At 47.1% G+C, this 11,987-nt stretch overlaps 1 long non-coding RNA gene across 1 annotated transcript; it reads right to left on the reverse strand.

Moving 5' to 3' along the window:
• Positions 1–8,850: 8,850 nt before the first annotated feature.
• Positions 8,851–11,349, reverse strand: LOC106503983. Its single transcript, XR_001917583.1, has 2 exons — positions 9,650–11,349; positions 8,851–9,098 (listed from the first exon to the last, which is right to left on the reverse strand). It is a non-coding gene; the product is annotated as an uncharacterized LOC106503983 (long non-coding RNA).
• Positions 11,350–11,987: the final 638 nt, after the last annotated feature.

Raw genomic sequence — 11,987 nt, forward strand, 5'->3', positions numbered from 1 at the left:
TCATTCAAAGAAGATAGAGAGATGCACCTACTTTGGTATCTACCACTGTATTTTTCAAATGAACATACAGTAAGATTGGCCCGGTTTTCTTTCTTATTGTGTATTTATTTAGTGTTGGGTGCACTGAGTCTTTGTTGCTGCACGAGGGCTTTCTCTCGTTGTGGAGGAGGACTACTCTCTAGAGGCGGTGCATGCGCCTCTCATTTCAGAGACTTCTCTTGTTGCGGAGCATGGACTCTAGGCTCGAGGGCTTCAGTAGTCGGAGCAGGTGGGTTCAGTAGTTGTGACACACCGTCTTAGTTGCCCTGCGGCACGTGGAATCTTCTTGGACTAGGGATTGAACCCGGCCTGTTGCACTGGCAGGTGGATTCTTTTTTTTTTTTTTAATCATTAATGTATTTTAATTGGAGAATAGTTACTATATGATATTGTGATGGTTTTTGCCATACATCAACACGAATCGGCCGCAGGTATACATGTGTCCTCCCCTCCTGAACCCTGATCCCACCTGCCTCCCCACCCTATCCCTCTGGGTTGTCCCAGAGCACCGGCTTTGGGTGCCCTGCTTCATGCATTGAACTTGCACTGGTCATCTCTTTTACATATGGTAATGTATATGTTTCACTGCTATTCTCTCAAGTCATCCCACCCTCGCCTTCTTTCACTGAGTTGAAAAGTATGTTCTGTACGTCTCTGTCTCCTTTGCTACCTTGCATGTAGAATCGTTGCTACCGTCTTTCTAAATTCCATATATAGGCATTGATATAAGTATTTGTCTTTCTCTTTCTGACTTACTTCTCTCTGTATAACAGGCTCCAGGCTCATCCAGCTCATTAGCACTGATTCAAATGCTTTCCTTTTTATAGCTGAGTAAGCAAGAGAGTTCCAGAAAAACATCTATTTCTGCTTTATTGACTATGCCAAAGCCTTGACTGTGTGGATCTCAATAAACTGTGGAAAATTCTGAGAGAGATGGGAATACCAGACCACTTGACCTGCCTCTTGAGAAATCTGCATGCAGGTCAGGAAGCAGCAGTTAGAACTGGACATGGAACAACAGACTGGTTCCAAATAGGAAAAGGAGTATGTCAAGGCTGTATGTTGTCACCCTGCTTATTTAACTTATATGCAGAGTACATCATGAGAAACGCTGGACTGGAAGAAACACAAGCTGGAGTCAAGGTTGCCAGGAGAAATATCAATAACCTCAGATATGCAGATGACACCACCCTTATGGCAGAAAGTGAAGAGGAACTAAAAAGCCTCTTGATGAAAGTGAAAGTGGAGAGTGAAAAAGTTGGCTTAAAGCTCAACATTCAGAAAACGAAGATCATGACATCCGGTCCCATCACTTCATGGGAAATAGATGGGAAACAGTGGAAACAGTGTCAGACTATTTTTGGGGGGCTCCAAAATCGCTGCAGATGGTGATTGCAGCCATGAAATTAAAAGATGCTTGCTCCTTGGAAGAAAAGTTATGACCAACCTAGATAGTATATTCAACAGCAGAGACATTACTTTGCCGACTAAGGTCCGTCTAGTCAAAGCTGTGGTTTTTCCTGTGGTCATGTATGGATATGAGAGTTGGACTGTGAAGAAGGCTGAGCGCTGAAGAATTGATCCTTTTGAACTGTGGTGTTAGAGAAGACTCTTGAAGAGTCCCTGGGACTGCAAGGAGATCCAACCAGTCCATTCTGAAGGAGATCAGCCCTGGGATTTCTTTGGAAGGAATGGTGCTAAAGCTGAAACTCCAGTACTTTGGCCACCTCATGCGAAGAGTTGACTCATTGGAAAAGACTCTGATGCTGGGAGGGGTTGGGGGCAGGAGGAGAAGGGGACGACAGAGGATGAGATGGCTGGATGGCATCACGTACTCAATGGACGTGAGTCTGAGTGAACTCCGGGAGTTGGTGATGGACAGGGAGGCCAGGCGTGCTGCGATTCATGGGGTCGCAGAGAGTCGGACACGACTGAGCGACTGAAGTGAAATGAATATTCCATTGTGTATATGCGCCACAATTTCCTTATCCATTCATCTGCCAATGGACATCTAGGTTCCTTCCCTGTCCTAGCTATTGTAAATAGTGGTGCTGTGAACATTGGGGTACATGTGCCTGTTTCGCTTCTGGTTTCCTTGAGGTGTATGCCCAGCAGTGAGATTGCTGGGTCGTATGGCAGTTCTATTCCCAGTTTTTTAAGGAATCTCTTCTCTGTTCTCCATAGTGGCTGTACCAGTTTGCATTTACACCAACGGTGGAAGAAGGTTCCCTTTTCTCCACACCATCTCCAGCATTTATTGTTTGTAGACTTTTTGATGATGGCCATTCTGACCTGTGTGAGATGATACCTCACTGTGGTTTTGATTTGCAGTTTCCTAATAATGAGTGACGTTGAGTATCTCTTCATGTGTTTGGTAGCCATCTGTATGTCTTTGGAAACATGTCTGTTTAGATCTCTTGCCCACTTTTTTGGGGGTTGTTCGTTTTTCTGGTATTGAGCCGCATGAGGTGCTCGTATATTTTGGAGATTCATTCTTTGTCAGTTGTTTCATTTGCTATTATTTCCTCCCATTCTGAGGGCTGTCTTTTCACCTTGCTTATGGTTTCCTTCATTGTGCAAAAGCATTTAAGTTAAATTTGGTCCCTTTTGTTTATTTGTGTTTTTATTTCCATTCCTCTGGGAGGTGGATCATAGAGGATCTTGCTGTGATTTATGTCAGAGAGTGTTCTGCCTATGGTTTCCTCCTAAGAGTTTCATAGTTTTTGGTCTTACATTTAGATCTTTAATCCATTTTGAGTTTATTTTTGTGTATGGTGTTAGAAAGTGTTCCAGTTTCATTCTTTTACACGTAGTTGAGCATCTTCCCCAGCAACATGTGTTGAAGAGACTTTGTTTACGCCATTGTATATTTGTGCCTCCTTTGTCAAAGATAACGTGTGCATAGGTGTGTGGATTTATCTCTGGGTTCTCTATTTTGTTCCATTGATCTATATTTCTGTCTTTGTGCCAGTACCATACTGTCTTGATGACTGTAGCTTTGTAGTATAGTCTGAAGTCAGGAAGGTTGATTCCTTCAGTTCCATTCTTCCTTCTCAAGATTGCTTTGGGCATTCAGAGTCTTTAGTGTTTCCATACAAACTGTGAAATTATTTGTTCTAGTTCTGTGGAAAATACCTCTGGTAGTTCGATCGGGATTGTGAGGAATCTACAGATTGCTTTGGGTAGTAGAGTCATTTTCAATATACTGATTCTTCCAATCCAAGAACGTAGTACATTTCTCCATCTATTTGTGTCATTGTTGATTTCTTTCGTCAGTTTTTTTTTATAGCTTTCTGTATACAGGTCTTTTGTTTCTTTATGTAAATTTATTCCTAAGTATTTTATTCTTTTCATTGCAGTGGTGAATGGGATTGTTTCCTTAATTACTCTTTCTGATTTTTCCTTATTAGTATATACGAATGCAATGGATTTCTGTGTATTAATTGTATATGGCAGGCACATTCTGAACCACTGGACCTCCAGGGAATTCCTGGCCTGCTTGTCCTTGGGTGTGCAGCTCTCTGAGCTCTGACACACGGAGAGATTCCAGTGATCACCACCATGGCCAGGACACAGGCCACATCCATCACCCTAAAAACGCCCAGGTGCTGCCCCTTTCTGGTTTCCCCTCCCACACCCCAATCCCTGGCACAAGGATCTGTCCTCTTTCACTACATTTTGTCCTTTACAATTTTAAAATTCCTTACGTATTCTGAATATAAGACCTTTCTCAGATCTGTGATTCACGAACATCTTTCCCCTAATAACAAATAGCTTCCCTTTTCATTACTGGAGACATGAGTGATGAAATGTACTTTTCCTCCCCACACTCAGAGCCCAATGTTGTATAGGCAGCAAGTGCCCGTGAGATTCTTCAGAAGTGAAAATGAATTCTGCTGTCTGTCAGTCTGTGCTCTCAGCTAGTCCCCAGAGCTATAGTTCTGCAGAAATCCACGAGTCTTCTGTAGACAGAGGCACTTGAGAACAGGTATATTTATTGGAGTCTGAACTTATGATCTCATCAGAGAGCTTCAGAGCTCAGCCCATCTTGCAGGACTTGTCTCCCAAGGGAGCTTTTCTTCTTGAAACTCAGAGGCATGAATTTAGTCAGCGTGGGCACGTTTAGCAGGGCTAACCTGGCATTTCAAGGTTGTTCATCCTTTATCAGCTATCAGACCACATTCAGTATATTTCTTTCTGTCACCTTAGTTACTCCTCCTTCAAAGACCCATCATTTTGGAAGATTTCAATCCTAATTGATGAGGTGAGAAAGCAGAGGACAGAGAAATAAGGGGGATGGCTTAGGGTCACATAGGCCGCCAGAGGAAAAGTGACCCACAAACCTCGGCATCCTCCATTCAGAGCCCCCACTCTTTATTTCTTCAGTAAAGTTGCCATGCGTGCATGCATGCTAAGTCACATCAGTCGTGTCCAACTCTTTGCGACCACATGACTGTAGCCCGCCAGGCTCCTCTGTCCATGGGATTCTGCAGGCAAGAGTACTGGAGTGGGCTGCCATGCCCTCCTCCAGGGGATCTTCCATCCCAGGAATCCAACCCACGCCTCCTGCAGCTCCAGCATTGCAGGAGGATGCTTTACCGCTGAGCCACTGGGGAGGCCCAAAGTTGATGTGTGATACTATATTTGTTTCAGGTGCACAACAAAGTGACTCCATATTTTTAAACATTATGAAATGAATTGCTATGATAAGTTTGGTTACCATGTGTGACCACAGAGATTTCTTACAAGATTATTGACTATATTCCCTATGTGTACATTCCGTTCCCATGACTTATTTTATAACTGGAAGTTTGTGTCTGCTAATCCCTTCCCTGTTCTACACATTTCCCTACTTCCTCCTCCTCTGGTAACCACCAGTTTGTTCTCTGTGTCTCTGACTCTATTTCTGTCTTGTTTCCCATGTTCTCTTATTTTATTTCTGCGGTTCCACATGTAAATAAAATGGTGTGGTATTTGTCTTTCTCTGTGTGCATAGTTTTACTTGGCATAACACCCTCTAGGTCCATCCATGTTGTCGACAATGACAAGATTTCATTCTTTTTTGTATTGCTGAGTAATATTCCACTCTGTGTGTGTGTGTGTGTGTGTGTGTGTGTGTATACACCATTTCTCTCTTTTTGACTCATCTGTCGATGGGCACTGAGGTTCCTTCCATATCTTGGCTCCCCTTGGCTGTAAATGACGCTACAGTGAACAGAGGAGCACATATATCTTTTGTGACTAGTGTTTCTTCTATTCTTGAGAAAAATACCGAGAAGTGGATCTGCTGGACCATATGGTAGTTCTTGTTTTCAGTTTTTGAGGAAAGCCTCATTGTCTCCATAGTGGCTGCACCGATATACATTTCCACCGACACCGCACGAGGGTTTCCTTTTCTCTGCATCCTCCCCAACATTTCTTACCCGTTGTCTTTTTGATAACAGCTACTTGACAGGTATGAGGAAGTACTTCACTGTGGTCTTGATTTTCTAATCCCTGATGAGATGTTGAGCATCTTTTCATATGTCTATTAGCCATCTGTATCTCGTCTTTGCAGAAATGTCTTCAGTGCTTTGCCCCATTTTAAAATCGGGTTTTGGGTGTTTTTCCCAATACATTCTATGAGTCTTTTAGCTGTTTTGGACATCTACCTCTTTTCGGATGTGTGTCACTTGCTCATATCTTCTCCCACTCAGCAGGTTGCCTTTTTCCTTTGTTGACGGTTTCCCTTGCTGTGTAAAAGCTTTTTCGTTTGATGAACTCCCATTTGTTTCTTTTTGATTTCGTTGCTCTTGCCTGAGGAGACATATCAAAAAAACTATTGCTAAGACCTATGTCAACCAGCATACTGCCTACGTCTTCTTCTAGGAGCTTTATGGTTTAAGGTCTAACAGTTTCGTCTTTAATCTTCTGTTGTTGTGGTTTATTTTTGAACGTTGTGTAAAAAGAGGGGGTCCAGTTTTCCATAACCATTTATTGAAGAGACAGCATTTTCCCTGATGGATGTTCTTGGCTCCCTTGTCATAGACTAATAGGCCAAATGAGCGCAGGCTTATTTCTGACAGAGCATCCCCAACCGTACCCTCCATAAAGGCTGGGGTGACGTAGGAGGACCCGGTGACTTCCGTGTCCGTCCACAGCTGGTAGCTCACCAAGTCTGGATAAGGTACGTCCCTGATGCTAGCCACAGTGCGCTGGGGCAGGGATGGTCATCCCCACCTGGTGCAAGATCCCCAGGGTGGGATGCGATGGGCTCACTCCAGCAGCCAACCCAGGTCGATCCCGCCATCCACAGTCCCTCATTTAGCCAATCATGAAGGTTTTCACTGTTTATGTTACATCCCCTCCATGCCGTGCCAGGATAGCTGTTGAGATGGGGAGGTGAGGAGGAATTGCATGGCCAGTCCCTGCCCTTGAGGTTGAGTCACTAAGCAGAGAGGAGATCTGACACCCTTAGATGTGGCGGCGAGTGCGTCACTGATCCCCTGTGAGGCTGCGTTGCTAGGAGACGAGAAGAATGACAAGGATCAGGGTAGATGAAGTGGACGTGGCGGGGGAGGGGACAGGGTACTCTGGGTCCTTGCTGTGCCAGTCCCAACTGCAGAATTACCCACAGCCTGCATGAGGGCGCCCGGAGGATGGATAGGCTGTTGTAAATGAGGATATCAGCTGTGCCACCCGCTCCCCACCTCAAAGTCTGTATCCCCAACCTGCCCATTGGGCGTTGGTGATCTGGGGGTCACTTCTGAGCAGCATACTCTCCCCAGTTACAGAGTAGGAGCCAGAATCCGGTGATGGGCAGAGATGTGCAGCACGTCAAATTCTAGGCCGGAGACCGAGCCATAGGAACCAACAGGCCAGAGAATCCTGGATGGGAGTTGGGTTAAATGCAGTGGCCAAATAACAAATCTGAATGTACCTGTAGCAAGCAATGATATTGAACCATTCATTTAAAGACCTTCCCACAAAGGGAAGTCCTGGGCCTCCTGGTTTCATCAGTGAAATGTGTCAAATGTTTAAAGAAGAAATAGCACCCATCCTTCACAGATTCTTCCTGAATAGACAGAAGGGAGGAGGGAACGTTTCCTTATTCATCCTATAAGCCCAGTATTACCCCAGTACCAAAGCCAGACTTGCCATCACCAGAAAGCTACAGACCCATAACTGTCATGAATAGCGATGCATACACCCTCCAACCAGTATCTGCAAACCAAATCGAGAAACATTTTGCAAAGGGCTGTGCGAGATCTCTCCCAGGATTGCAGTACTGGACCAACACTCAACTTCAGTTATGGGAAACAGCGTATTGATATAATGAAGGACGGAAACCACCTGTCATCTTGACAGACAAAGAAGAAGCATTTGACACCCTTCAAGACCCGTTCATGACAAATAGGTAAATAACTAAATCAATAAACACGGTCAACCAACTCAGGATAGAAGGGATCGTCGTCGTGGTGGTGAAGAACATCCCCGAGAAACATCCAGCTCTCGTCACATCACATCTAGTAGAGTCTGAGTGCATGCTTGCCTCTTGAGATCCAGACCAAGGATAGGAGGTCTGCTTCAACCACCTCTGTTCCACACTGACTGAAGGGTCTAGCCTGTGCACCATGCAAGAGAAGAAATGAAATCATGGGGAAATGAGAAATGAAACCCATGTGCACACAAACACTTGTCCTTAGATGTCTTTCACAGCAGCACTGTCTGTAATCTCCAAATAGTGGAGCAGCCTAAAAGTCTGTCAGCTGGAGAGGGGTAAACAGAGTATTCTGTAGCCATTCAGTGGAACAGCATAGATGGATGAAAAGTGATGAGCTTCTGCTTTCTGCTGCCACATGGGTGAGCCTCCAAAGCATTGTGCTAAGTGAAAGAACCCAGACACAAAAGGCTACTTCCTGCAGGAGTCCGTTGATATGAAATGCCCGCAAAGGGCAAATCTACAAAGACAGAAATTAGATGAGAGGGTGCCTGGGCGTGCAGATCCGCTTGGGGATCGACTGCTGATGGGTACACGGACCCTTTTCGTGGTGCTGGCAGGGTTCCACAACTGCACTGTGGCGGGTTGCACCACTGTGTGAAGTTGCTAAAAGTCACTGCCCTGGAAGTGATGGGTGTGATTTGTGGTATGTGATTACACCTCAGTAAAGCAGTTTAGGAAGGTAATGCAGATGTGCAGGTGAGACATGTGGGAAAAGATGTGCCATTGCTTCTGTAACAGTGGGGAGCGCCCCTGCTCCTTCCACGTCCTGGGTCCGGCCTCCTCCACATGTGCTAGATGCTCCCTCCAGAGACAGTCGCCGTGCACGTCAGGACAGAACCCCCAGTGAGCACACACGTCTAGTGTGTCTCTGTGTTTACGCACAGGAGCCCGTTGTGTGACCACAAGTCAGTGGCTCTGGACAGGCTCCCAGAAGCCACCCTGCATCTGAAATTCTACTTAGTTGTTTTCCTATTCTTCTCAAATCACGTGGACCCAGCTTCCGTTTCCCAGATTCAGTAACGGATCTCAGCCCTTAGCTCCAACCACTGGTCACAGGAATACCTGTTAACCTGGTGTGAGGTCCCCTGCCTGAGATCAGCAACCCAGGTGGGATGCTCAGCAGAGCAGTAACCAAGACAACGGAACTCCATCCATCCTCCTTCTGCCGCCAGGACTGAGGTGCGTTCCCTCCCGTCCATCTGCCTGAGTGTCTGGTAAGGAAGGGGACTTGGGGGCATAACACACCACTGAGTCATTGAAATTGTTCTAAATATGTCTGTGAATAAATATGGCAAAATTCATCTCAGAAGGGAAGACACGTAATTAAAAATTTTTGTAACGTCTTTAGTAGCAAACATGGCTCTTCAGTTCAGGATTCTATTTAAAACCAGGATGGGTGAAGCATCATGTGATTGTGCTTCTCAACCTAAACTGTGCATCAAATCTCCCCTGGAGAGGCTTTAGGAGAGCCGATGCTGGCAGGACATCCCCAGAGAGTCTGAAGTAGTAGGTCTGGTATGTGGCCCTGGCGTGAGCTTTATCTGAAAGTGTTCTCTTCTGAAAGCCGACCTTGCAGCTGTGGAAACGGAACCCATTCTTACAAGAGGAAATCGAAGATCGAAAATTTGCAACTCCTCTCTACAGCGAAAACAGGTTTTCATCATGACCCGCTATGCTTGACAGCTATCTTAGGCTGAGGAAAGGGACGACTTGCCCGAATTAATACTAGTTTGAAAACTGACCTTGTGCTTGCTCTGCTGCATGTTCCTGAATCCAGAGTTTTACAGTTAACTCTCTGCTGTTGTTAGTGAAACTCAGTACGTTTTAGTTCTTGTCAGGATCCTTGTGCCTAGTTAATTGAATACATTCCTAAAATACTGTGGAGATACCGTCATGCACCAGATCAGAATAGTGCTTTAAAGATCAAAGATGGCTGAGAATTGTAGCTGTGGATGCTGATGCAGCAGGATCGGCTGTCAGCGTATCTGCTGCCTGTGCTCAGTTGCCGTTTCCTGTGTTATCAAATTAACTCCCGCACTCAGATGAAGACCAAATCGGAACAGGATGCTCATTGGGAAAAATACAGTTAAGCAATCCCTTGTTTGGTGCACACCCATGGAGACCCACCTCCCTAAGGGTTCTTTAGGGATCTCTTCCAGATATCCTTTGGCACATTCCCCAGTGATGGGCTTGCACTGCTGTGTCCTGACTCATCGTCTTGTTACAGACAGGGCTTTCAACCTCTCAGGTGCATTACAGTGCCCGGGTCCTCTCGGAGATCCAAAAGAGGGTCATGGCGTGTGCTCCGGACACCTTCAGAGTGTGTCTGCAGGAACAGGGCCTCTGAGAGGAACGGATCCCCACCTGTGGCAACAGGAAGATCTCGGGTCAGCCTTTTGCAGAGCAGCTCCAGGGGAGTCACTGCACAGTGAAGATCACACCCAGCAGCGTGCCCGGGATTGTGGTTTAAGGAACTGGGTGGATGGCGGTGCCCATCCATGAGACACCCCAGGGAACATTGGCCTGGGGCTACTAGCAGGTCTGCAGGGCTTCTGGGACATCTGAGTGCAGATGCCCCATACGTCTCGGCCTGTGGGGAATCTGGGGCCCAGTTGAGATGTCCTAGGTAGATTTAGTGATAGGAAAAGCCATCAGCATACAGGGGGATACTGATGAAAACAAGTTAGATGGGTAGAAGCTCTGTGGGGGTGACGTGGTCACCCAAGGATCATGTATGGAGTGGAAGAGCACAGGGCAGAGGTTGGAAACCAGAGGAAAACAAAGCCCAAGATTTAGGAGGGGATCAAAGTAAATGGACTGACAAGGAGACTTAGAAGTAATGGACTGAGAGGTAGGGGGAAAGCCAGGGTGGGCTGCTGTCACAGACTCTGACCAAGGAAAAGTGGTTTTGAAAACGGAAAGTGTCCGTGGCCAGTACAGCACTGGGTACTATGGTTTGGCCCACGGAGCTCTTGGGAGGCGTTAGCAAGGGGATGTTCTGTGGATGGGCACATGGCGGAGGAATCGAGAGGTAACCAGATAAGGATGGTCCTGGTGTCTATACTTTCAAGAAGCATGGCTTGAAAGGAACCAAAGATGCATGGTATTGGGAGCAGTGGGCTGTGTGCTCGCAGGGTGTGCTCTCCTCTCCTGGCTCCACCTGGTGATGCTGACCTGCACCGCCCGTGGGTGGGGGCGGTGAAACTTGCATTGTTGTCTCTCTCCTCTTGCTGTGGGCCCGGTCCTCCCTGGATGACTGAGCCTCAGCCACCCTGCTGGCATCTGCAGACCCGTCTGAATCTGGGTCTGATCGTCCAGCCCATCCCCGGGCAGGGACGTCCACTCCTCAGCCTCAGCCGCGAGGTCCCCTAGCCCATCGCCTGCGTAGGCTTTGTCTGGATTCAGTCCCTTTCCACATTTCTCCCTCGGGTGATGCAGAGCCCTCCCTTGGATCTCACCTGCACCACAGCAGGAACCAAGATCAGCTTCAGAAAACGAAATTCCTAAACTGCAGCCACCCTTCTGCCCAAAGACTCCGTTGGGTCATCGTACAGTGTGCCCCCTGTGACTCCCAAGTGTGAATGGGGTGGAATCCTCCTTTCCCTGGAGTTCCTCTTCATTTCTTGTCACTCCTCCCTTGTCCGAGCTCTCTCACCTCTGCCTGCCACTGCCTCTGTGGGCCGTTCCCCCGCTGTGACTGGGATGCTCTTTTCCTTGGCTTGTCTTTCATTTGACCCATGACTTCCCATACAATATCCAGGTCAAAGGGGGCATAGTGTAGAATGTGTCCCTTGTCGAGTACATCTAGGAGACGCTGTTGTCCCATAAGCCCCATGCCCCTGAAATATAAAAAACAGAGGGATAAAGAACACAAGAGGCAAGTATGCCAAAGGTGCCTGAGATGTTGCCTAAGATGAGCACTGAAGAGTGTCTGCGGGATCAGGAAGTATGGATATTCGTGATGGCCATGACGAGGCCAGTTACAGTGGAGTGACTGGGACAAAAGCTCCATGGAAGGGGGCAGAGGAGAGAATCTCTCTGCAGAATTTGAAGCAGTTTTGCCTTGAAGGGCAACCGGTAATGTGCCAGTAGCTGCAGACTAGGGTGGTGGAAGACGGTGGGTTTTCCCCCTGTGCTGTGGAATGCTCCGATGTAGAGGGAGCAGGTGCTGGTTCAGGAGAGAGGAATGATAACTGCAGGGCAAAGTCCCTGAGAAGGTGCAAGGCATGGGATCCCGGGCAGAGGTGAGCGGCTCCGTGCAGTCACGAGCAGGCGTGGAGAGGGGCAGCAGAGTGCCAGGGCAGAAACATGCAGATCGGGACTGGGAAACTTGAGAAATCCCACCGGATTGCTTCGGTATTCTCCAGGAATTATTGGCGGGTGGGGCTGGTGGTCATTAGCATGAAAGGTTAGGAGTGTGTAGTGTAGGGGTTGTAGTTAGGTGACCCTGAAACTGAACAGCGGT

The sequence above is a fragment of the Capra hircus genome (genome assembly GCF_001704415.2).
Source record: "Capra hircus breed San Clemente chromosome X unlocalized genomic scaffold, ASM170441v1, whole genome shotgun sequence".
In the NCBI taxonomy this organism is placed as follows: domain Eukaryota; kingdom Metazoa; phylum Chordata; class Mammalia; order Artiodactyla; family Bovidae; genus Capra; species Capra hircus.